The sequence below is a fragment of the Lathyrus oleraceus genome, chromosome 5, assembly GCF_024323335.1.
Source record: "Lathyrus oleraceus cultivar Zhongwan6 chromosome 5, CAAS_Psat_ZW6_1.0, whole genome shotgun sequence".
NCBI lineage: Eukaryota > Viridiplantae > Streptophyta > Magnoliopsida > Fabales > Fabaceae > Lathyrus > Lathyrus oleraceus.
In genome coordinates, this window is record NC_066583.1 from 184,437,152 (window position 1) to 184,461,541 (window position 24,390).

The window sequence follows — 24,390 nt, forward strand, 5'->3', positions numbered from 1 at the left end:
TGTCATGACATTTTGAGTGACATTGTACTCAGTGAGCATCTGTTTCATCCAAACCAGTTGGGAACAACTGCTTCCAGCAGCTATGTATTCAGCCTCTGCAGTGGACAGAGAAACACAATTCTGCTTCTTGCTGAACCAAGATATGAGGTTGTCTCCTAAGAAGAAGCATCCACCTGATGTGCTTTTTCTGTCATCAGCACTCCCAGCCCAGTCAGCATCACAGTACCCAGATAGGACAGGCTCAGACCCATGTGAATACAGCATCCCATAGTCACAGGTCCCATTGATGTACTTGAGAATCCGTTTGACTTGATTCAAGTGGCTCACCTTAGGCTCTGCTTGATATCTGGCACACACTCCAACTGCATAGGAAATGTCAGGTCTACTTGCAGTTAGGTACAACAGGCTCCCTATCATGCTTCTATACAGGCATTGATCAACACTAGGCCCTCCATCATCTTTGGTTAACTTCAGATGAGTGGGAGCAGGAGTCCTCTTGTGCCTAGCATTATCCAGACCAAACTTCTTAACTATGTTCTTGGCATACTTGCTTTGGGAGAGAAACATAGAGTCCTCCATTTGGTTTACTTGCATTCCAAGGAAATAGGTCAGTTCTCCCACTAGACTCATTTCAAACTCAGACTGCATCTGGTGAACAAATTTTTGAACCATTTGTTCTGACATTCCACCAAAGACTATATCATCAACATAGATTTGAGCTATCATGATTTTGCCTTCTTCATCCTTCACAAACAAGGTTTTATCTATGCCACCTTTTCTGTATCCATTTGAGGTCAGAAATTCGGTTAACCTTTCATACCATGCTCTAGGTGCTTGTTTCAACCCATACAAGGCTTTCCTCAACTTGTATACATGCTCAGGTTGGTTAGGATCACAGAACCCTTTAGGTTGTTCCACATAGACTTCTTCATTCAGGTAGCCATTCAAGAATGCACTCTTCACATCCATTTGGAATAGCTTAAACTTCAGGATGCATGCTACCCCCAACAGCAATCTGGTGGACTCAAGCCTAGCCACAGGAGCAAATGTCTCATCAAAATCTACCCCTTCAACTTGAGTGTATCCTTGAGCTACTAGTCTTGCTTTATTTCTAGTAATTACTCCTTTCTCATCAGATTTGTTTTTGTAGATCCACTTGGTACCAATGATGTTGGTCCCTTCAGGTCTTGGAACTAGTTCCCATACTTCATTCCTTTCGAACTGCTCAAGCTCCTCTTGCATGGCAGTGATCCAGTATTCATCAGTCAGGGCTTCTTTCACATTCTTTGGTTCAACCTTGGATACAAAGCAGGAATTTGAGTTTATTCCTCTTGACCTGGTAGTTACACCACTGGTGGGATCCCCTATGATAAGATCCTTAGGGTGGTCTTTCTGAATTCTGATAGATGGCACTTTGGTGGTTACATCTACTTCACATTCAGGAGGAGGTTCCTGTACTTCTTCAGACTTGACTGGACTGTCAGTTGAACTGTTAAGGAATGTTTCAACATCCTCCATGACATCGGTTCCTTCCTCTTTATCATCCACAATAACATTTATGGATTCCATCAGGATATTGGTCCTGTAGTTGAACACTCTGTAGGCTCTGCTGTTAGTGGAGTATCCCAGAAATATACCTTCATCACTTTTGGGATCTAGCTTCCTTCTCTGTTCACGATCTGTGAGGATGTAGCATTTACTTCCAAATATATGAAAGTACTTCACAGTGGGTTTTCTGCCTTTCCATATTTCATATAGAGTGGAGGAGGTTCCTTTTCTCAAGGTGACTCTGTTGTGAACATAGCACGCGGTATTCATTGCTTCAGCCCAGAAGTGCATGGGGAGCTTCTTTGCATGAATCATTGCTCTGGCAGATTCTTGAATAGTTCTATTTTTTCTTTCAACTATTCCATTCTGCTGAGGAGTTATAGGAGAGGAGAACTCATGTCTTATTCCTTCAGACGAGCAAAACTCATCAAACTTGGAATTCTTGAACTCCGTACCATGATCACTTCTAATCTGGACCACACAACAGTCCTTTTCCCTTTGAAGTCTTATGCACAGGTCTTTGAAGACATCAAATGTATCTGACTTCTCTCTGATGAAGCTTATCCACGTGTATCTGGAATGGTCATCCACCACCACGTATGCATATTTCTTCCCACCAAGACTTTCAACCTGCATAGGTCCCATTAGGTCCATGTGCAACAGTTCCAGAACTCTGGAGGTTGTGGGATGTCCCAGCTTCGGATGTGACGTCTTGGTTTGCTTGCCCACCTGGCATTCTCCACAGACTCTTCCTTCATCAATCAGAAGCTTTGGAATTCCTCTGACTGCTTCCTTGGATATAATCTTCTTCATTCCCCGTAAGTGGAGATGTCCAAGGCGTCTATGCCACAGCTTCACATCCTGTTCTTCCTTGGCTGAGGAGCATGTTGTGGAAAAGTTAGAGACTTCAGGTTCCCACAGGTAGCAGTTATCTTTGGACCTGGTTCCTCTCATAACTTCCTGATTGTCACCATTTGTCACAATGCATAGCTCCTTAGTAAACTGAACATGAAACCCTTGATCACACAGCTGACTTATGCTGATGAGGTTTGCAGTTAGTCCTCTTACTAACAACACATTATTCAGTTTTGGCACTCCAGAACAGTCCAGTTTGCCCACACCTTTTATTTTTCCTTTAGCACCATCACCAAAGGTCACATAGCTGGTAGTGTGAGGTTGAATATCTACCAGTAGATTTTCCATACCAGTCATATGTCTTGAGCATCCACTGTCAAAGTACCAGTCCTCTCTGGTAGAAGCCCTTAGAGCAGTATGTGCTATCCTAGCATACCATTGTTGCTTCTTAATGGGAACATATCACTTATGTGTTTTATGCTTAGGCCTGACATGCGAGGCTTGGTTAGGGAAACCATGAATCCAGTAGCAGAAGGCTTTTATATGACCAAGCCTACCACAGTGGTGACACCTCCACTCCTGGTATTTCCTCTTCTGATGATCATTCATCCTAGTTCCTCGATGTTGAGACATTGGCTTTGACTTCCGCTTGAACTTTTGAACTTTAGCCTTTGGGCGTTTGTGTTCAGTTGAGGATCTTTTCCCAAATCCAAGGCCAGATTTGGTTCCAGACTGCTGTCCCACCTTTAGAATCTCTTCTAAGGTGTCAGTTCCCTTATTCATCATTCTGATGGATTTAGTCATCTGATTCAGCTTGGAAGTCAGCAGGGTTATCTCACCATTTAGACCCTCTATGACAGACAGTTGCTTCTGTCTCTCATCTTCCAGTTCCTTGATGAGTTTCTTTTGCTTTTCTCCTTGTGCACGCACTTCTGCACTGGTGGAACACAGCTTCTTATAGGCTGCAGCAAGTTCATCAAAGGTCAGTTCATCTGCACTTGAGTCATCTTCAGAGGCACAAACACTGGTTAGTGCAGTGACATGTTTGGCAGATTCTCCTTCAGACTCACTTTCAGAGTCTCCTTCAGACCATGTGATAGCTAACCCCTTACTTTGCAATTTGAGGTAAGTAGGGCATTCAGCTCTGACGTGTCCATACCCTTCACAGCCATGACACTGGATTCCCTTGTCGTGATTGAACTTCTCATCAGAAGTTGATCTTTTCTTAATGTCAGACGGGATGTTCTTGACATTGGGTCTACCTCTTTGATCAATCTTCTTCACGAACTTGTTGAACTGTCTCCCAAGCATGGCTAAGGCTTCTGATATACTTTCATCACCTCTAGTATATCCTGCTTCTGACTCCTCTTCAGTATTAGATACAAAAGCTATACTTTTGTTCTTCTTCTCTGCATACTCACCCAAGCCCATTTCAAAGGTTTGGAGGGAACCAATGAGTTCATCCACCTTCATGTTGCAGATGTCCTGCGCCTCCTCTATGGCTGTGACCTTCATAGCAAATCTCTTAGGCAAGGACCTGAGAATCTTTCTTACAAGTTTCTCTTCAGCCATTTTCTCACCTAGTCCACCAGAGGTGTTTGCAATTTCAAGAATATTCATGTGAAAGTCATGAATAGTCTCATCCTCTTTCATCCTCAGATTTTCAAACTTGGTGGTCAGCATCTGAAGTTTGGACATCTTCACCTTGGAAGTACCTTCATGAGTTACCTTGAGGGTATCCCAAACTTCCTTAGCTAGTTCACAGTGGTGTACCAGCCTGAAGATGTTCTTGCTGATTCCATTGAACAATGCATTCAAGGCCTTAGAATTTCCAAGAGCTAATGCCTCTTGCTCCTTGTCCCACTCTTCTTCAGGAATCTGCACACTGACTCCATCTTCACCTGTCCTCATTGGATGTTCCCATCCTGTTGACAACTCTCCAGACTTTGCTGTCTAGAGACCTTAAGAAGGCTATCATACGAGGCTTCCAGTCATCATAATTAGAGCCATCCAACATGGGTGGTCTGTTTGAGTGTCCTAAATCCTTGTCCATGGTACTAGAAAGTAACTTCCCTAGATCTCACCCAGATATTCACAGGCAGGGTGCCTGCTCTGATGCCAATTGAAATTCTAGTTATCAGACTTTGGATGTCACACTGGTTGTTATGACATCCAATTCTGCACTGACAGGGATTATGCAGAACTTAACAGTAAGTGCAGTAAATAACACAAGTAATTGTTCACCCAGTTCAGTCCAACATGACCTACGTCTGGGGGCTACCAAGCCAGGGAGGAAATCCACTATTAGTAGTATCAATTCAAAGCTAAACTCACCCGTTTACAACTTATCACTTAATCCCTACCCAATGCAATTTCAATCTTAACCTAAGATCAGAGTTCCTACTCACTCCCCCTCAATCACCTCAGTGATTACTATCTTTAAACAATATTAAAGACAAGTTGAAGTCATACTTCAAACAACTCTTGATTGTGCTTCACAGCTTTAATCAAGATACACAGCACTCACGCTTAAAAGCTTTGAGTGACACAACACTTACAACTCAATGAACACCCTATGCCAAAGCTATCATCTACTTGATAATGACTTGGCTTACAAGATACGTCTAATACAAGACTCACAAAAATACAGCAGTGAAGTATGATGGACACACTTAATCTTCACGCCTCAAAATCCCTGAAACTGAATGAAGGAACGCCTTCCTTTTATATTGCAGTATCCTGGGCTTTTGCACCTGTATTCTCCTGAATTTAAGGTCGCACAAGTTTCCATAAATTCAACATTTAGGTTACTAACAAATAGGCTATTTGTTAGGTTCATTGAATGTAGACTGGTTGTTGATTTCCTGGTTTTTCTCTAAGCTGTTGACTTCCTGAAGAATAGCCTGAGAAAAAGCTGAAACAGAAAACTGAACAACCTACAATATAGCATATGCTGTCAGGCATGAATGTCACGACATTCAGCTTGACATCAAGGTTCATATGCTGAGTCTGTTTTTCCAGAAAACAGACTGTACAATTTTTGCTGACCTGTACATGATCAAAATGACCATACTGCAGTGAAAGCTTACATTAATAAATGTCAAAGTGTCCAACTTAACATTTACACAATTGACCTTAAGTTAGTTCTGTTATTCTTTTTGAAGAACAAGCTAAGTTACATGCTGAAGTATAGCAGAACACCACTCTGTCTAATCTTCAGCAGCTGCTGTCAATGATGAAAGTCATAACATCCAGTTTGACTTTCAGTCAGTAGGCCTTATGCCAGGTCTGGTCTTTCCTTGATAACCAGACTGGAAATAAATACTAAGTTCTAACAGAACTCCTGCTGTCCTTAGTATCTGTTGACAGGTATGAATGTCACAACATCCAGTTTGACATTCAATAAAACCTGTGTTAGCTAGTCCTGCAGTAACTACACTGTAGTCACATCTACATGTCATGACATCAGTCAAGACATTAGTAACCATCTAGTGTTTTACCATATAATGCAGCCAATTAAACACCTACACAACTCCATTCAAATACACTTCTGCCTTAATAAAAAATTGAGGATGAGACATTTTTTAAATGTTTTTTCTCAACAAAAGTTTACCCTTATTTATATAACTTTGAATTCATTCTGGACCACACAAAACGATCGGTACAATCACAGTCGTCCAAAACTGTCGGTAAAATCTTAACTCTTTGAAATCTTATAAAATTGAACTACCGGAAATTTCACTTTTGTTGAAATTTCCGATATAACATGGTAATTTTCAAAAGTACTGGTAAAATTGCGAACGTCCCAGAATTTTTAAAAATTTTGGTATTAGTTGATAGCAGAAATTCTTAATACACTACTGAAAAATTTGGTTCTACTAGAATATTTGAATTGCCTACCAGAAATTTTGTATGCAAATTTGATTCAAATTTTTAGCAGGGGCACTTTTGGAATTATAAAATTATGTGGGAGTTCGAGGTACAAAAGAGAGAGTGGCAAGTTAAATGCTCCATCTTTTAGTTTAGAGAATTATTCAATGCACCCATGTGTTACTCACATTAAGGAAATTCTAAAAACATTTCTCATGTGTTACTCAAACACTCTCGCGAAGTTTAAAAAATATTTTTAAAATTCGTATTTTAAAATTCTAACACGTATGAAGTACACAACATATTATGAAACACGTCAAAACAAATGTTTTAAAAAATTGGATTTTAAAATCTAGATTCTTTCTTGACACTATTACTTAACCACACCACAAAGTCATTCTAGGAGTGGTTCCAAAAATTAAAATCCAAAATATACCCTGTTATCAGAAAATTAGAATAAATTTCAGAACAAAACATAAACTCATTCGAGTTTTTCTGGATTTTGAAATCCAGAATATATTAGTTATTAGAAACTCGTAAGCAATTTAAGACAAGAGATGAAGAAAACACAAAATACTTCTCATTACATACACGAGATATGTAACATTGCATGGATATTTTTTAACATAAAATCAAACATCATGTTTCATGATCTAGAGATAGTCGAGGATTTTTCAACATTTTTTAAATATCATTGATCGATCTCGCCTTTGTCGCATCCACTTCAATCAAATCTTTTATTGTGTAATTGTGAAATATACTTCACATAACTCTTATATCTTCATCTGTCTTCAATTTAAAATTGTCGAACCTTACATTTCCTTTACTATCAATCAAGGGTGAATAATACTCAACCTTAACCACCCTTCGATTGTCAGTGTAAGGCAAGAGATTATCCAATTTAGATTTCAGAACTTCAAGAGAGACGTCCTCTCTGACCCTAAATTCAAGATGAGGACTCACATTGTTGAATAAACAAATGCGAAATACCAATATTAAGATAAATAAGTGATTGTTTAGATATTGAAATCTAGAGTTACCTTTTTACGTATGAAATAAAATAATAAATATGGTCTGTCCAGGTTTTGAAATCCGAAATTAGACATCACACAAGCTAATTTTGCAAGCAAACAATTTTACACACAAATAGAACGTATTTTTTAATATGGAAAATTTTAAGTCTAATTTTTATACAAGTAATGTTATATATACATTAAAATACATCAAAATGATCTATATTACATTGTTGAAAATACTAGTCCACCATTGCATACAAAAAATGTTTCACCACCTAAAATGCATATTCCTTACTTGAACTGGAATTAGGTGTAGGCTTCACCAATCATCAAACAAGAGGGCATGGAATTAATTGTGTGATCATTCTCAACATCATCAGCAATAGACAATAGGGCATCAGAAGAGGAATCTCTCGAAGTCGCTCCTTCATATTGGTGAAACCCCTTACTCCAAAGGCTCATATTGCTTTTTTCTCTGACCCACCCAAGTCCTTTTTCTTATTCAAGAGAATATTCTTGAAGAATTGGTTCTTGCCTCATTTTCATTCTATCGCCAATTCCTACCGCATTGAACTAAATTCCCTCTCCATTGAAGAGGTTATAATGTGGGGAGATTTAGAGTCTATGCACTAGAGTCTTGGCTATGTATAGCGGTTTGACCCAGACAAAGTGTTGTCTTCCTTGTAGAGGAAGAAATAAATTGATACCTGCACCATTTTGAGTGTGGTTGGTCGCATGGAGAGGAATAAGATCTTAGGTGAGGGTTGAGTCTTAAAGTTTTTTTAACATGTGTGGTTGTATCTTGCACATCAATGAAAAAATTATAAATGAGTTACTCTCTCGCCAACACGTAAGTTATCAAACCTGGCTTTGCTTGAAGGGTCATTATGCCTCCCCCTACAACTTATATTCTTACCTTTGTTATTGATGCTATTACAACTGCCCATGTGGTTGTTCAACTTACAACTATGGATTCCATTTTATTTGTGGAAGATCTGCCATATCCTTCTCATGCCTCAGTGAAGAGAGACCAGGACCAAGATGAACATTCTCCTTTGGAGGAAGACTTCTCTCAATGAGGTCGTATGTCCAAGGATGCTATTTCAGGGTTAGTTACTCATTTCCTCTGATTGTCTGTCATTCTCCCAGCTCAGATTCTTAGCACTCCCGAGGAAGCTATTGATGTATGTTTGCATATGACTTGTCTTTCATTTAGAATCTTCATAAGGTAGAGAAGTTGGAGCTTCTTTATAAGGTCACTTATCACATCTATTGGGAAGTCTCTTTGTTCTCCTTATGTGCTTTCGACCGAGGTGGCATCTTGGGCATGGGTAATCCTTCAATGGAAAGAGATACCTTGAATGGAAAATATGAAGATATGAAGCAAAAGTGCTCTACCTTCCAGAAGGAGCTTACTGACCCCTACGAGAAGAATAAACTTGCTGAGGCTTTACAAGAGAAGGCGAAGGCCTACAACTTTCTTTCCACCATTGTTGCCTGGATCCTTGAGCTAGTGAAGTAGTAGATAAATCAAATTTTCTTTGGACTAAAGAAGAAAATAAAAAGTTTAAAATTTATTTTTAAACTAAAAATTTCTTAGTCATGTCTTTAGATGAAAATCAATTTTTCTATGTCCATACTTGTAATTCTTCCAACTAAATGTGGGACACTATTGAAATGATCTATGGAGTTTTCCAAGCATTGAACAAGAGGAAAGGAACACTCGAGGAAAAGAAGATGAATGCTTATTTCACAAAGTTTTTTCAACCCTTAGAAATTTCTGAAGGAATATTAGAACTCCTGTCACTAGTAAATATATAAGAATTAAGAATTGGAATTAGAAACCTGATCCATTCCTCAAATCAAGATATGAGAATGTTATGATTTAAAAAAAAAAGAAGTAAAAAATCATCAAGAAATTGGATGAGCTGACTCAACTGCTAGAAGATGGAGGCATGAGCTCAGATATAGAAAAATCTATAGCAACTTCATCAAAGAACTCTTGTGAAGAAGAAAAATCAACTCCAGTGGCAGTAATATCCTCCGAAATAATATTATCTTCCTAAGAATATTCAATATTAAATGAGTGAACATCATCAAGAAGAGAACATGAACAAGTTTTATCTAGTGGAATCTTCTAGAGAAAAAAAAGAGAAGGAGGTCTCAACGAATAATACATTCAAAGATTCACATCAAGGAGTAATCTAAAAGAATCAACCTCTAGTGGAATCTTCAATGAATTTTTTTCCAACGAAGAAGATGAAATTTGCTTGAAAGTTTAACATGAATAAGATGACTGTGAGATAACAAATTATCATACAATCAAATATTTAAATTAAGCGCTAAGTTATTTGAAGAAAATTATAAGATTAAGAAGCGTAACTTAGATCTTAAAGATTATTTGAGTTTCATGAAATGCTAAAGTATGAAATAACTAATATTAGAAATCAAGTTGGAACATGTGAGATTTGTGTCTTAATGAAAAAGGAAGTAAAAGACTTACATGAAACTTTAAGTAAATTTACTAAGGGGAAATAAAACCTTGATTTAATTATATCAAATCAAAGGTCTTCCTTGAATAAAAGTGGAATATGGTTTAAATCTAGTAGATCACATAGTAAAGGATTTAATAAGAGGAAAATGAATCTCTCTGTTTACAAATGCTCATAATGTAATAGACTTAGCCACATAGAGCCATTTTATTTTTACAAATTAATAAGGTATAAAGGTAGTAACCATATACCTTTTAGAACTACTAACGTATCAGGACCTAAGAAAAGTTGGGTATTATTCTGGGTCGGCCATATCGACCCCAACCGACCACTTTGAGGGAATAGTAATCCTTCCACAATCTTCTTAGCACATGCGAATTTTCCCCACACACAGACACACCCACACCCACACATAACCCCCCTCCCCCCTCCACACATACACACCGACACACCGATGTCGCAACGCGAAAAACAACCAGCGGGGAAAATACAGAGCCGCCACCGACGCTATTCATCCTATGACGGAAAGGGAGCGCAGGACTAACCTAAGAAAGGGAAAGGAATGGTCTTACGACCAGAGATTACAAGGTACGGGAGTCGGTTACGCAAGGGGAAGGTGTTAGCACCCCTCACGTCCGTCGTACTCGACGGGATCCACGCTCAAAAGATAGCTCAAAAGAAAGGAAAATGTTGCTGCTAAACTGCTCAAAGAAATTGCACAAACTGGAACAATAAACAGGTGGGGAAGAGAAAGAAAACGGAGGAAGTGGACTCGGCAGGATGTTGCATCCTGGGCCTACGTAGTTTGTCAGAAACAAACATCAGAGTCAACGTAGTTCGGGAAAGGGAGACATGCTCGCTAAGACATCGCATCTTATGCCTACGTATCTTATCTATCCATAGGAGAATCAGAGCACTCGTAGCTCGGCTAACGCACGCTGAAACGGGACACCAAAAAGGGACGCTGAGACGTCAAAAGAAACACCCAAAAGGAAACAGAATGCCAATACATGGACTTACATCCGACTCCCAACAATAACAAAAAAGGAAACAGAATGCCAATACATGGACTTACATCCGACTCCCAACAACGACAAAAAGGAAACAGAATGCCAATACATGGACTTACACCTGACTCCTAACAACAACAAACAGGAAACAGAATGCCAATACATGGACTTACATCTGACTCCTAACAACAACAAACGCTAACCAGCGTACACCAAAGAAACAGGTTATCAGAACGAACCCCAACAAAGTAACCAATTATCCGGAATAAACCCCTTATATGTATAACCAATCACCATAAATGAATCCCGATATGAACCCCAAATCAAATGACAACCGTCATAAACGAACCTCGAATGAATGACAACCGTCATAAATGAACCCCAATGTGAATAACAATCACCACAAATGAACCCCAAAGATGAACCCCAATATGAACCCCAAGCAATAACAACCATCACAAATGAACCTTGAGATGAACCCCAAATGAATAACCACCATCCCAAATGAACCCCAAATGATAATAGGTGAACCCCAAAGATGACAACCGTCATAAATGAACCCCGAAGATGAACCCCAAGTGAATACCAATCGTCATAAATGAACCCCAAGGATGAACCCCAAATGAATGACAACCGTCATAAATGAACCCCGAATATGAACCCCAAATGATATCATAAGAAAATTCCCAAGGTATGAACATACCACACACGCCCACGCTGAACAAACAGGTACTCACACCAAAACAAAGAAAAGGGTGAACAAACAGAGACTCAACGAAAAGGGTGAACACACACAAAAAAACAAAAGGGTGAACACACGCAAAAACAAAGAAAAAGGTTGAAAAGGATGAACAAACAGATACTCAAAGAAAAAAGGTGAACACACACAAAACCAAAAAAAAAAAAAGGTGCCCGGAGAGATTGCTCACAACCTCCTGCCTACGTATCTCATCTGGTATGAGAATCAGGGCGACATATTTCCCCTTAACAGGGGTAAAACACTCTCCTAACCAGAGACCAGGGAGACAACAAACTAATAGGGAGACTAAGACTCGAGCCTAATAGTTGTCATGCAATCAATATCCCTAAGTTGAGGTCTCTAACATGCATTCAACTTCCTCAGAAATCAATCATACAAATCCTACAGAAATGGAGATGAGAAGAGGAAAGCAGATAAACACATCACCACAAGTAAACAAACATCACACTCTATATCCATACAAGAGGCTCAAACAATGGGTGGGCTTTAGTCAAGAGGGGTCATATCAACCTCGACAAACAAGCCAAACTGTAATGGGTAACCTGTAGCTCTTAACCACTAACATTGAATGTTAGGGTGAAGCTGATCAAGGTTTAAATGAGGATGAGACCTCATGCTCTTAACCCTAGCCAGGGTGAGCTCATGACACAGAAAGCGTGGGGATCCAGAAAGTGGGATCCTTTTCCACTTGATAAACATTGTACAAAGATCTGGGGCACATGTTCAGAAGCATCAGCACGTAGTGTGAGCATAAAGAACGACACACTGAATAACAGGGGATTGGCTACTAATCCCTTTTATCCGTCAATTGCCTCTTCTCTTGGAGGTCTTATCAAATATAACACATGCCTCTCCTTGGAGGTCTTTGGGCACAATTGTAAACAAACACAAACAGAGCCTCTGAAGGAGGACTTGCCAACAAAATGCCTGCCAAAAAGGTGACAGGACTTCAGACTACATGAAGTAAGAAGCTAACTACCTGAGTGGTGTATCAACCACAATCCAATGCTCAAGCAAGAGCTAAAGCAAGCAAGCAACTAAGGTACCTGTACAAAGACTAAACAGTTAGTACTTCAGTCATAAAACCAGAAAACAAGCAGTGAAACCCTCTAACAGTTACACAATTCAATGCATAAGTGCTTTGGCACTCAAATGAGCTCATGAGCTCAATACATCCATTAAATCCCTACAAAACAAGAATAGGTTAGAACTCAATGCATCTTGTATCTCACAAGGTGAGAACCAACCCAATCATCAATGATGAGTATCCAAACCTGAAACATCAAGCAAAGTTAGTTTATGTACATCCAATCAACACAACAAAACATAAACAAAGACCAAATTCAAAACCTAACCAAATGACCAATCCAGGACCCATACTTTTTCACTTTACACCTTCAAACACTCCCCAAAATGTCCTCAAAAGGACCAACATCAAATCAATAACCAAGTGCCTCAATTGGCCTATGTAATGTGATGACCAAAAATATGCACAAAATGAACTTCCAACTTAGAAAATTCATATCAAATCAGAAATGCATGCAATGACCTTGGTATTTTTTGTATGAGTTTCTCATGCCATGAATGCTTAATATGCAAAAAATCAAGTCCAGAATGATGCAAATGCTATGTGAACAAAAATGCATCAAATCAATGTCAAAAATGTGACACAAATTGTCACATTTTTCTCTATGTGTCAAAAATGATGATAACATGTGATAAAAAATCCAAACTAGTGACCAATAATTCATGTCATGTATGAATATTATGCATGCAAAAAATTGGATCAAAAAGCTCAAAAATGAGGATTTCACAATGCATTGAATGCACTAGGTTAATTTGGCACCACCTTGATTCAAAAATTCACACATAAAAATCCAGACATCAACAATTCATGAATTCAACACCATAAAAAAGTAGACATCAATACAAAACTATGAAAAAAAATTGGGACTCATTTGGACTATTTTTGTATTTTTTATGAATTTTACAAAATGACCAAAACAAATGAAATATAAAATGAAAATGGAGGGAAATGAAATTATTCAAATAAATCCAGAAAATCACACGCCCTTGGATCTGGCGCGCTTAGGAGATCAACGCTCCACATTTGAACTATGAAACGCACCATTTCATTAATGAGTCACACACACAGTCAGCTAGTCAGCGCATGCGTGGCTTGGTCAAAACATTCTCCACCAATCAACCTTCCACGCATGAGGCCACATGGATCCAACATCAGCAAAACCCTAATAACACGCAGACGTCGGAGCTACAGCTCCGGTCATCTTCTCCGGAGAGCCCCACGGTGGCGCCACCATACATTTTTCCAGAATTCACGAGACCTATACCATTCTACTCGTCTCTCCACGCTGATTCCAAATATGACCTTGATTCATCCTAATTCCTCCTAGATTTTGCAAATCGAAGGGAAGAAGTTCTGAGATCCAAACTTCCATTCACCATAACATCCTCAATTCTTACTCAATTCCAAATCTAAACACATACTCGTGATCTACACAACACGATCTACACTCCTATATCCAAAAATCAGCAAAAGGAGAGGATGAAATTTGCATCACCTGGAATTGAAGACCTCTAAAACCGCGATCTCTCAAGCTCTACTGCTCTAGATCAACCTCCTTGAACTTCCTTTGAAGCTTTATGCCAAAAGAAATGGTTGAAACCTCTTGAAGACGCCTCAATTTCCAAGTTCCATTGTCATGAGAATGCACATGAACTGCTCGAATTCTTGAGATATAGCTCCAAATAATGGATGATTCTTGCTCAGTGAAGCATGAGGATCAAGAATATGTAAGAATCTTTGAGGTTTGTGTGGAGAAAATGGAAATTCGAAGAGAGAGAAAATTGAGAGAGTTCTTGAATTTTCAGATCTGAAAAGTTAGTTATGGCAGTTATGGCTAGGGTTTCACTATTTATATTCCATGCTAATCACACTGAAAATCAATTTAGACCTTCACTAAACATGATTAGTGAATTATTAAACCATTTGCAAAAAATGAATAATGAGCTCTCATGGCCATAATACATGTATGATATCCCATGTAAAGCTTCCAATTCACTTATGGACATCCAAGGGTCAAGATTGAAGTGTTATTTTGCTTGTATCTTAAGCCAAAAATGAATGGTGAAGATTCACTTTAATTTGCACATGTGTGAAATAATGAGCATACACACTTTTCCCATGCATGGCAAAGCTCATTTTGAGATGTCTTGAACATGAGAAGCATTTTTCCAAAAGAATGAACCAATTTGGAGCATTGTATCAAAAGTTATGCCATTTTGAATTTCCATGCACACCTTGTGATCAAATGACCATAACTCCTCAACCATTCATCATATGGACATGAATTAGGACTTTTTGGAAAGTGGAGACAAAGATCTATGACTTTCATGTTCACCAAAAATCCATTTGAAACTTCTTTGATATTGAAAAGTCAAGTTGAAAGTGGACCAAAAACTTGCCAAATTTGGAAACTTTGAATTATAGGTCATTTTCCATTTTTAGTAACTTTTGCCATGACCTTTGAATCTCCAAGATGGATGTTTAAAATGATGAATAGACCCCATTTGAACATGATTGAGGTGTCTCAACTCATTTCCCCACCTCATAGCCCTCAGTTGACTGCACAGTTGACTTTTTGGTCCTCAGATGACCTTGAAATGCCTTGATCCACTTGAGCCTCTACCACTTGGGGAAATTGCTCAAAAATGAAACCCTAGCTCATGTAAGCCCCTTATGATAACCATGTGATCCTCATCCCAAGAAAATACCTCATCTCTTTGAGAAACCCTAGTTGGAAGAATGACATTGATTAGGGTTGACCAGAGGTCACAACCCTAATCCAAAGCAACTTGAGAATGAACTATGAAACCCTTGATGATGATAAAACCATGATGATGGTAATATATCCTTGCAAACAAGATGATGCTCAAGACCTCTAAAGAATCAAGACACCCTAATGAAATGCAAACCCTCAGATGGTTGATAATCAATTCATAGAGACCCTCAAGCTTGAATCATGTAACTTCTCCATCTTTTGAAAAGACTTTGGAGGATGACCTTCTTATTTTCATATGAGATGCAAAATGAAATTCCTTATGCTCTAAAATATGAAATGCAATATGTCAAACTAGTCTCAAGAAGAGGAGGGCAAATTTTGAGGTGTTACAACCGACCCCCACACCCACCCACCCACAACCACACACAGACACACACCCCCAACATACACACACACCCCACACCCACACCCACACACAAACACATCGACGCGCACACCCTCCCCCCACACACATACACATACGCGCGCACACACACACACACCCCACACACACACAGACACACACACACACAGACTGGCACACATACACACACTGATAGATCGATACACACACAATAGCAAACAATGGTAACCAATTAAAGTAGCATATCAACCCTTTTGAATCTTGAAAATGAGCAACACATGGTTCATACAGATCAAGCTTTTATTAAACTCCATTCTTGTAATGTTTTTGTTACAACTCCAATATTCTTCATGTCAATCACATTGACTGAAACCATCAAAATATCAGTCATTAGTCATCACTAGAATCAAATAAACTTTGATGGTAAAATCAGTTTCAAAAAGCAACAAATTTGATATGTCTCGAGGGACAGAGAGTCATTTTTAAATGATTATCCAAATAAAGTTCCATCAAATTGATAAAAAAAACATACCAAGATGAATATCAGGTGTGGCTGCTACAGTAACATCAACAAGAACAATGACATGTTGATAGTCCAATGCTACAACATCAAACACAGTTTGCCGTATACAGTTTGGAGTTTGAACGCCTACAAGTAAAGTTATATATTGTTTCCATAAACAAGTTAACTAAGCACTTATAACTTTACCTTGAAAATTTTATAGAAATAAGCTATAATTTGAATTATTTACTCACTAGTGACTACCAATGTATTGATCCCTGCTCCTTGAAGGACTAAATGAAGGTGTGTAACAAAGAATGCACTAAACCTTGTCTTCACAAGTTTATAATCTCCTTCTCTAAAGACCAGTCCATCAACTAACTCTGCATTTTTGCTTCCTATAGAGGCAGGACCAACATTCTCTACAGTATATCAATGTCGGCGAAAGAGTTCAACGTCTCTTCCTAAGGGATCGTGTTCCCGTACTGCCTGAAACAATTTGAGAAACACATCAAAGTAATATATGTGACCGACACATGTCATACATCAGACATCAAAGTAATGTATGTGACCACAATCCACAGACATATATCAAACATCATACATCAGACATAATCTTCAATATTACCCAAACAATGAGAATTCCACGTTGTCTAGCAACTTCAACAACCTTAATCACGTTTAGAACAATATATTTCCCTCCTTTCATTCTTACAGGACTCTCTTCATCAATAAAATTTTTCTGCAAACAAACCAAGCTACAAATTAATCCTTGGTTTCTCCTTAAAATTCCTAAGGAAAGATACATATCATTCCTAAAGAGTTAACTTTACTAAGCTTGGATTTTGAATGCACTTACAAAGATTTTAGCCAATTGTGTCATTTATCATGCGCTTCAAATAGACAAGGTAAGCATGTACGGTCCCACTGGGTAGTACGAACACATTAAATAAGAATCTTTTGCGACAAAAATACATGACAATAATTGTTTAGTGGTTAAATGTCAAGTCACATTGATGTACTACCTTAGTAGTACATTGGTTTCTTACAAGAGATTAATTACTATACACTGTCAGTGTAAAAAGTTTTACACCGTCGGTTCATCACCATCACCCGTTTGTATTACTTTATAGATTTTTAAAATAAAAGTCAAACTTCTTTTAATATCCAACGTCTATAATTAAGTGATGGTGTAAAACCCTTTTACACTGACAATGTATTTCAATTAATCTCTTCTTACAATTTGGATGTGGCTCATTTTATGCCTCAAATGAAAGATATTTTTTAAAAAATACTTCTCATGTGGAATGTCTAATTTTTATTTTTTTTTAAAAAATCGGTTTTTTATTATACATCATATTAAATTTTTTTGCATAAAACTATAAGTTATTTTATAATATGAACAATTAAATAATTATTTTTTCAAAATATATTCTTAGTTATTTATTATTTTTCTTTTATTTTATCTTCTTTAATAAAAAATATAACTTTGTCTTTTTCGTAAAATAATAATTATATTTTTTAATATTTATGAAATGATAAAAAACAAGTTATAATAATAAATAGAGGAAGTAAGGTCTATTTTGAAAGATCATTTTAAATATATTTTTGTTTAGTAAGAGTTCTTATATATTTTGTACTTGTGATAAATATAATAAGATGAATCATATTCACATGTATGCCTGCATGAGAGTTTTAGGTGTGTTGAATATGTAAAAAGTGATTATATCCTATTTAGCTATATGATTACGGTATTTATAGACTCTAACACAATGGATAAGTTAGTTACCTCGTCCGCTTGCCCATGTTGCTAAAACATAAGTTAGGGAGACTGCACTCCCCTTTAGTAGGGAAGTAGTTATCTTTGTGGAATAATAATGAGATCTGTTATTTCACCTTATACTTGCTATCAGGGTTTTAAAACACGATCGCGGTCGCGTAAAGGCTTTCATAATTTTGGTCGATACAGGTATCATGACATTGATTGTGGTATTCACGGTGTGAATTAACCATAATTTATTCTTTAATATAAAAATAATGATAATGGTATCGATATCGACACTTGCCAAAATCGTTTTATCGCGGTCGCTTTCACGACCGCAAACCGTTTTTTAAACCCTTGCATGGCATAACACATTACCCATGATATAGGAGTTGAGTAAACTGATTCGGGTCGGGTGATTCATGCCATAAAAGTGTTGGGCTGGATCGGGAGAGCATACATATTCGTCACGTGGAGTCCCCACCACTCACCATTGAACCCTTTCATGGCATATATGGGTTGAGTGTAACTTGGGTTAACCTCTTCTAGACTTCAACCAAAGTTATCCCACTTCATAGTCCTTAAGTATGATGTTCGAGGGTTGAAATGATTAAGTCATAACATCCCGATTTCATAATTTTTCGGTTGTATGAAAAGATGTTTCAGATGAGGAAACAATCTTGTCATGTTGACAAGGCTTGGAAGGGTGAATCTCTCAAGCGGGACCCTAAAAGGCGAATTCCTCAAAGAAAAACTTAAAGGGTGAACCCCTCAAGCGGGGCCTTGAGGGACGAGTCCCACAAGAAGAGCCTCAAGGGGAAAGTCCCTCGAGCGAGGTTGTGAAGGGCGAGTCCCTCAAGTGAAAACTTGAAGGGTGAATCCCTCAAGTGGGGGCCTTGAGGGGTGAGTCCCACAAGCAAGACCTTAAGGGGAAAGTCCCTTAAATGAGGCTCTTAAGAGTGAATCCCTCAAGCGAAGACTTGAAGGCCCAATCCCTCAAGTGAAGCCTTGAGGGGAAAGTCCCTCAAGTAGGGCCTTGAGAGGAATTCCTTCAAGCTAAGACTTAAAGGGATAATCCCTCAAATAGGACCTTGAAGGGTGAGTCCCTCAAGTGAATACTTGAAGGGAGAATACCTCAAGTGTGTCCTTTAAGGGTGAGTCCATCAAGTAAATACTTGAAGGGCAAGTAACACAAGTAAGCCTTTAAAGGGTGAGTCCATGAAAGGAAGACTTGAAGGACGATTCTCCCAAGCGAAGTTGAAAGGGACTTCCGTTTGGATCTCCACAAGCATATGGCGCATTCAATATTGCGTGATGATGGAGTTGCCCCGGGAAGGCACAAATGACCTGAATTGTTGATATGTTTGCATGTCAAGGCCGTTGGCCATTGATTTTATGCCAGTTTAGGAGTACGTGCAGACCTATTGTCTGAATATTATGATGGACTACTCAGCCTAGATGTCTGGATCTATACATTGTTGAATTTTCGTTTTCTCTCACATTTTTTCCTCTATACATTTAATGTGCTTTTTAATGAATTTCACTTCTTAGACTGCTTTTCTTAATGTATTTGTTGAGTGTTTCACAAACAAAACCATTTCTTCTTCTTTAGAAGAATACTCATCGATACTATCACCTTTTCCTCTACATTGACCTTGGAAGTTGAGGCTTTAAAGGATATGCATCTCTTATCCTCTATAACTTTTTCTTTTCTTTTTCGCACTAACTTTTCTTGCTTCGAGTCTTTTTAACTCGTGTTCATGTTCAATAAGATTTCCAAATAGTGTAGATACATTCAAAGTTTTCAAGTCATATGACTCTTTTATGGTTATTACTTTTAGTTTTCATTTCCTGCACATAGACCTTAACATTTTGTTTGTCATTATCTTTTATGGATATTACTTTTGGTTGTCATTTTCTAACTTGTTGATTATGTGAATAAAGTATGTCGGTATGGATTCCATTGTTTCATGGGTTCCATAGAGAAAGGCTCGTATTCTTCTGTCAATGTGTTAATCTTGGACTGATTCACATCTTTAGTACCTTCATTGAGTATCTAAAGTGCATTCCACATTGTTTGAGTTGTCTTACAATGAAAATAAAATAATATACATTAGCGCTCAAGGCAAAAATTAATATATTTCCCGCTTCCAAATCATAAAAAGCTTTCTTAATTTCTTCCTCATCCCAATCCTTTAGGGGTTTTATAATTTAAGTTTCATTGATAATGCTTTTTTGGACAAAATGCTCGTCTTCAATAGTAACCCAAAGCATTTTATCAACTGACATTAAGTGAACATCCATGTTATCTTTCCAATACACCTAATTCTTGCCTTTGAATGTGAGAGATCCATTATACACACCATTTGGATTGTTCTTACCCATATTCTCAACTTTTGAAGTTGCATGACTTAATCAAAATACCTACTGTAAGGCCAATTGTTGGGTAAATCATGATTGTAGAATGGTATAGAAGAGGGTAGTTAAATAGACCTTTGCCAAAAAAACAATTTTAAAAATGTTTTCTTTAAAATCAAGGTTTGCAAAAAACTTGGCAGTAGATTTCACAAAATATGCATTTGAATTGATTTCACAATTTATACTATACTCAGAAGATAATCAATTATAAGCTCTAATAATTGATTATAAGGTGTTATAAAAGAGATAGTCGATTATCTAGTGTAAATTATACTCCTAAAGGATTATTCAAGCAAGTAACTAACTACTTACTTGCCTAAATCCTTTTATGGTGATTTTATAAAGTAAAAAGGCTTTTAAAACATTTGTGTATGTATGCGTGTGTGTATGTGTTGTGTGTGTGTGTGTGTGTGTGTGTGAGAGAGAGAGAGAGAGAGTTTCCTTAGTATCTCATGAGAATAATGAGATACCCTGGTAATTTTACAATACACTTATCAATTAGACATAGGACCAGACAAGCTTTTACACTTCTTATCTTTCACAACCTTGAAGGATTTACCATAAATTCAACACTTTATCTGGGACTTGACTTTTTATATCTGATGAGGCTTGATATGACTTCTTTGATAGATTCCATCACTAGAGGTTTCTTAACCAGAGATCACCAATGGCTCCACCGAATGTCGCTTGATATTAGGTGTTATCAACATTAAAACCACCAAGGATCATTTTCTACTAAGATCATCACAAATGATTGTACCTGCAAGAAAATAGCTTCACACTATCTAAAGCCCCAATGAATTCATAAAGCTTTGTAGCGTAGCTAGAAGACAACATCAATCGGCAAAAAGAAAAGAAAGATGATATAAGTCAGCATCACCCACCTTAGCAGACGCTTAGAGACAATGGCGACTAATCACCATAACACGGCACATGCCTCAATAAACTAGTATAATATGAATTATTCTAATTCAAAGAATGTTGGAGCCACGCGCAAGGGGATGACACCATACCGGTCTTTAGAAAAACGAGCTAAGAGAAATGTTGAGACAACGTAGGGCGACATCACAAAGACCGATTTAGGAGACTCAAATGCAAATAATCCATCACCAGAAAGACACCTCTTATGCCAATAAATAAATTGTTAGGTCATTTTTGTTAAGTGATTTTATCCACAAATGTTAAAACTTATTATGTAATATTTTCCCTTTTAGAAAATAATAAGATTTCTCACAAAATTACTACCTTTACTATCATGTAAAAGATATGTACGACTAAGGAAATGAGGTGTTATCATAAAAACCATAAGTTTTGTTAAGTGATTTTATCCAAAAGTGTAGGTGTTATCCATACTCACCCCCATCTTGGAAGCTAGCAACTCTAGAGCACATGAGGTGAAACCTCATCACGCCGGCCTTGAATCAAATTTTAACTTGGAGGATAGAAGTGGAGCAGACCCTTCTTCGAGTGTGCTCCTTAGAGATGTCCAATAAAGCTTTAGAGCACAACCACACGATAGCTGTCAAAGACCAGTGGAGCTAAACTTGGGACCACAGTAATATCCCCCAAAGATAATTACCACAATAAGTAAGTAGGGAATAATGCTTGCTCTCAAAGGAAATTCAACAAAAATATGATTAAATAAAAACAACAATCATGTCTTGTTGTTACATTGATTGATGTCATTTTAATAGGGAACATGTAGAGAAGGATGTCATGAAATAGTGTGAGACATCATGTCTCTATGAGCTTAAACCAGGAAGAAACATGTGGAGCAAGATGTTTTAAAGATTATGAGACATTCAGCCTCACCCAAAAGTCATTTTGAACTGAGTGAATCTCGCGCCTTTTAAATATTTATTTCTATATTTATCTAATCTTGTTTAATTATTTTATGCTCTTTTTGGAATATGGAAGTTTTCCCAAAATATCATTCACCAAGATTGAAAAGGAACAAACCTGATCTGATGAAGATTTATCAAATCAATTATTGAAAATCAAATTAATGCATATTTGTCATCGTGCGCTTGTGAGACGGGTTCAATTGTGTCTAAAGATTCAAACCCTAATGGGCTTTGGAGTTGGACTCTTTTGCTATTTAAGAAGGAGTTTTTCATTGTAAAAGTCTCATACCTTAAGAAACAAGCAAGGCGTGTTCAGTTGCCTTGATTTTTTTATTTTTTTATTTTTGTGTTGTCAAACTCAATTCACTAGTTATATTCATATGTTAAGGAATAGATTAATTTTGATTTTTAATTTGTTCCATCATTCAAAAGTTATTGTAATTGTCCAAACAGTTGAGAGAGTGTTTGAGAAAAAATGAGTTGGGTCTCATATTCAGGGGGAGTCATGAATAGGAATTCACGGGTAATACTAGGAAAATAGACATTGAACTAGGAGGGTTCAACTAAGACCATTTGTAATTTTTTCTATTAAGAGTGAATTTCCTTTCTTGGGTTAACACCAACTAGACGTAGGTGACTTTGCACCGAACTGGTTAAGAATTTCTTGTGTCATTTTCCTTATTGTTACTTTTACTGGTTTCACTTTAATATTATCATACATATTGTTACAACATTGTGTCTGACATACTTCCATTCCAACAAAAAAAATTATGTCTCAAACCATACACGAAATTCTTACAAAACTGACCCGATAAGAGCTCAAAAAAGTATAGTGTCTATGAGGCTGGCATATTTCCAAGAAGGATGACTCACCCATCTATTATCTCTTGCTAAGGATGATATTTAACCCTCGACATTTGCACTCCCGAGGTGGAAGAATTTACCTACTTCAAATAATTCTCAAAATTTACTTGCATGATAGAGTAAATAAACTCTACAACCTTCACAAACTCTTTAAACAAATGAAAATTTTGACACTTCATCTCATGCATGTCATCTCGAACCTTCTTAAAAACTTCTCAAGCTTCATTCAAATACTAATCCAACTACTCTATCGTCTTATAAGAAGAATATAATGTCGCATTCATATTTGGTGAGTTCAATTTATGTATCAAAAAATGCCTTTATGACCAAAGTCAGGGTGTTACTCATTTCTTTTATTCCTAGAGTCAACACCTTAATTTTATATGCCAACAAACGATGATACCCAAATTCTCTCATATTGCCGATCATTTCTCTCAAGAGGTTATCCAATCCTGCATGCTCACGTTCTCGTCCGAAGACCGAAAAAAATGGTCTCGTATCTAGGCCCAATATGAGCCAAGAGGAACCTTAGAAGATGAGCCTCTTCTAGGGTCTTCATAGTCCTAACCTTAGAAGAAAAATGCACATTTCTTGATGCCTTCCTCGTCTTAAGCTTCATTTTGTAGTAACTCGTCTTATATACAAGAAAAGATCAAAAGAAAACAAATAGGACACCCAATTTGGAATGTTCAATAAAAAGAGGCAAGTCATTTATTACCTTCCCGAATATGTTGCGCCTCTTCTCTCTGGTTGTTTCCTTAACCAGCAAATTGGTATCCATGTACCTTTTCTTCTGCTTCTCTAATGTGATAGTAGAAGGTCCAACACCGTCAACAAATCCAAAGGTCCAACATCGTAAACAAATCCAATACCTTTTCTAGAATGCCACAAGCTTATTCTTCAAATAGGTCTCCTCTTGAGAGAAGTCATCAGGAAAATAAATGTAAATCCCTGATCCAACCAAGAAATGATTTTGGCGCCAGAACTTGGGGGAACTTATCAATACATCTAGGGCATGTCAGGCTAGATTTCAAAAATACTCATATGAGACACCTCAGTGAGAGACACGACTATATAATATCGGTCTTTGAAATATTTCATACTATCGACATACACTTCAAACATCTTTATACCCTGCATAAGGGAGAGTAAACCCCGACCCCATTCTGAGTTAGCCAAACTACACTGGATGTTGAAAAGGTGGAAGAGGAGCATCATAATTGGCACACTTATTTATATTCAC

The 24,390-nt window shown here is 37.5% G+C and overlaps 1 pseudogene; it reads right to left on the reverse strand.

Moving 5' to 3' along the window:
• Positions 1 to 16,049: 16,049 nt before the first annotated feature.
• On the reverse strand, positions 16,050 to 23,928 carry LOC127079597 (probable inactive nicotinamidase At3g16190; annotated as a pseudogene).
• Positions 23,929 to 24,390: the final 462 nt, after the last annotated feature.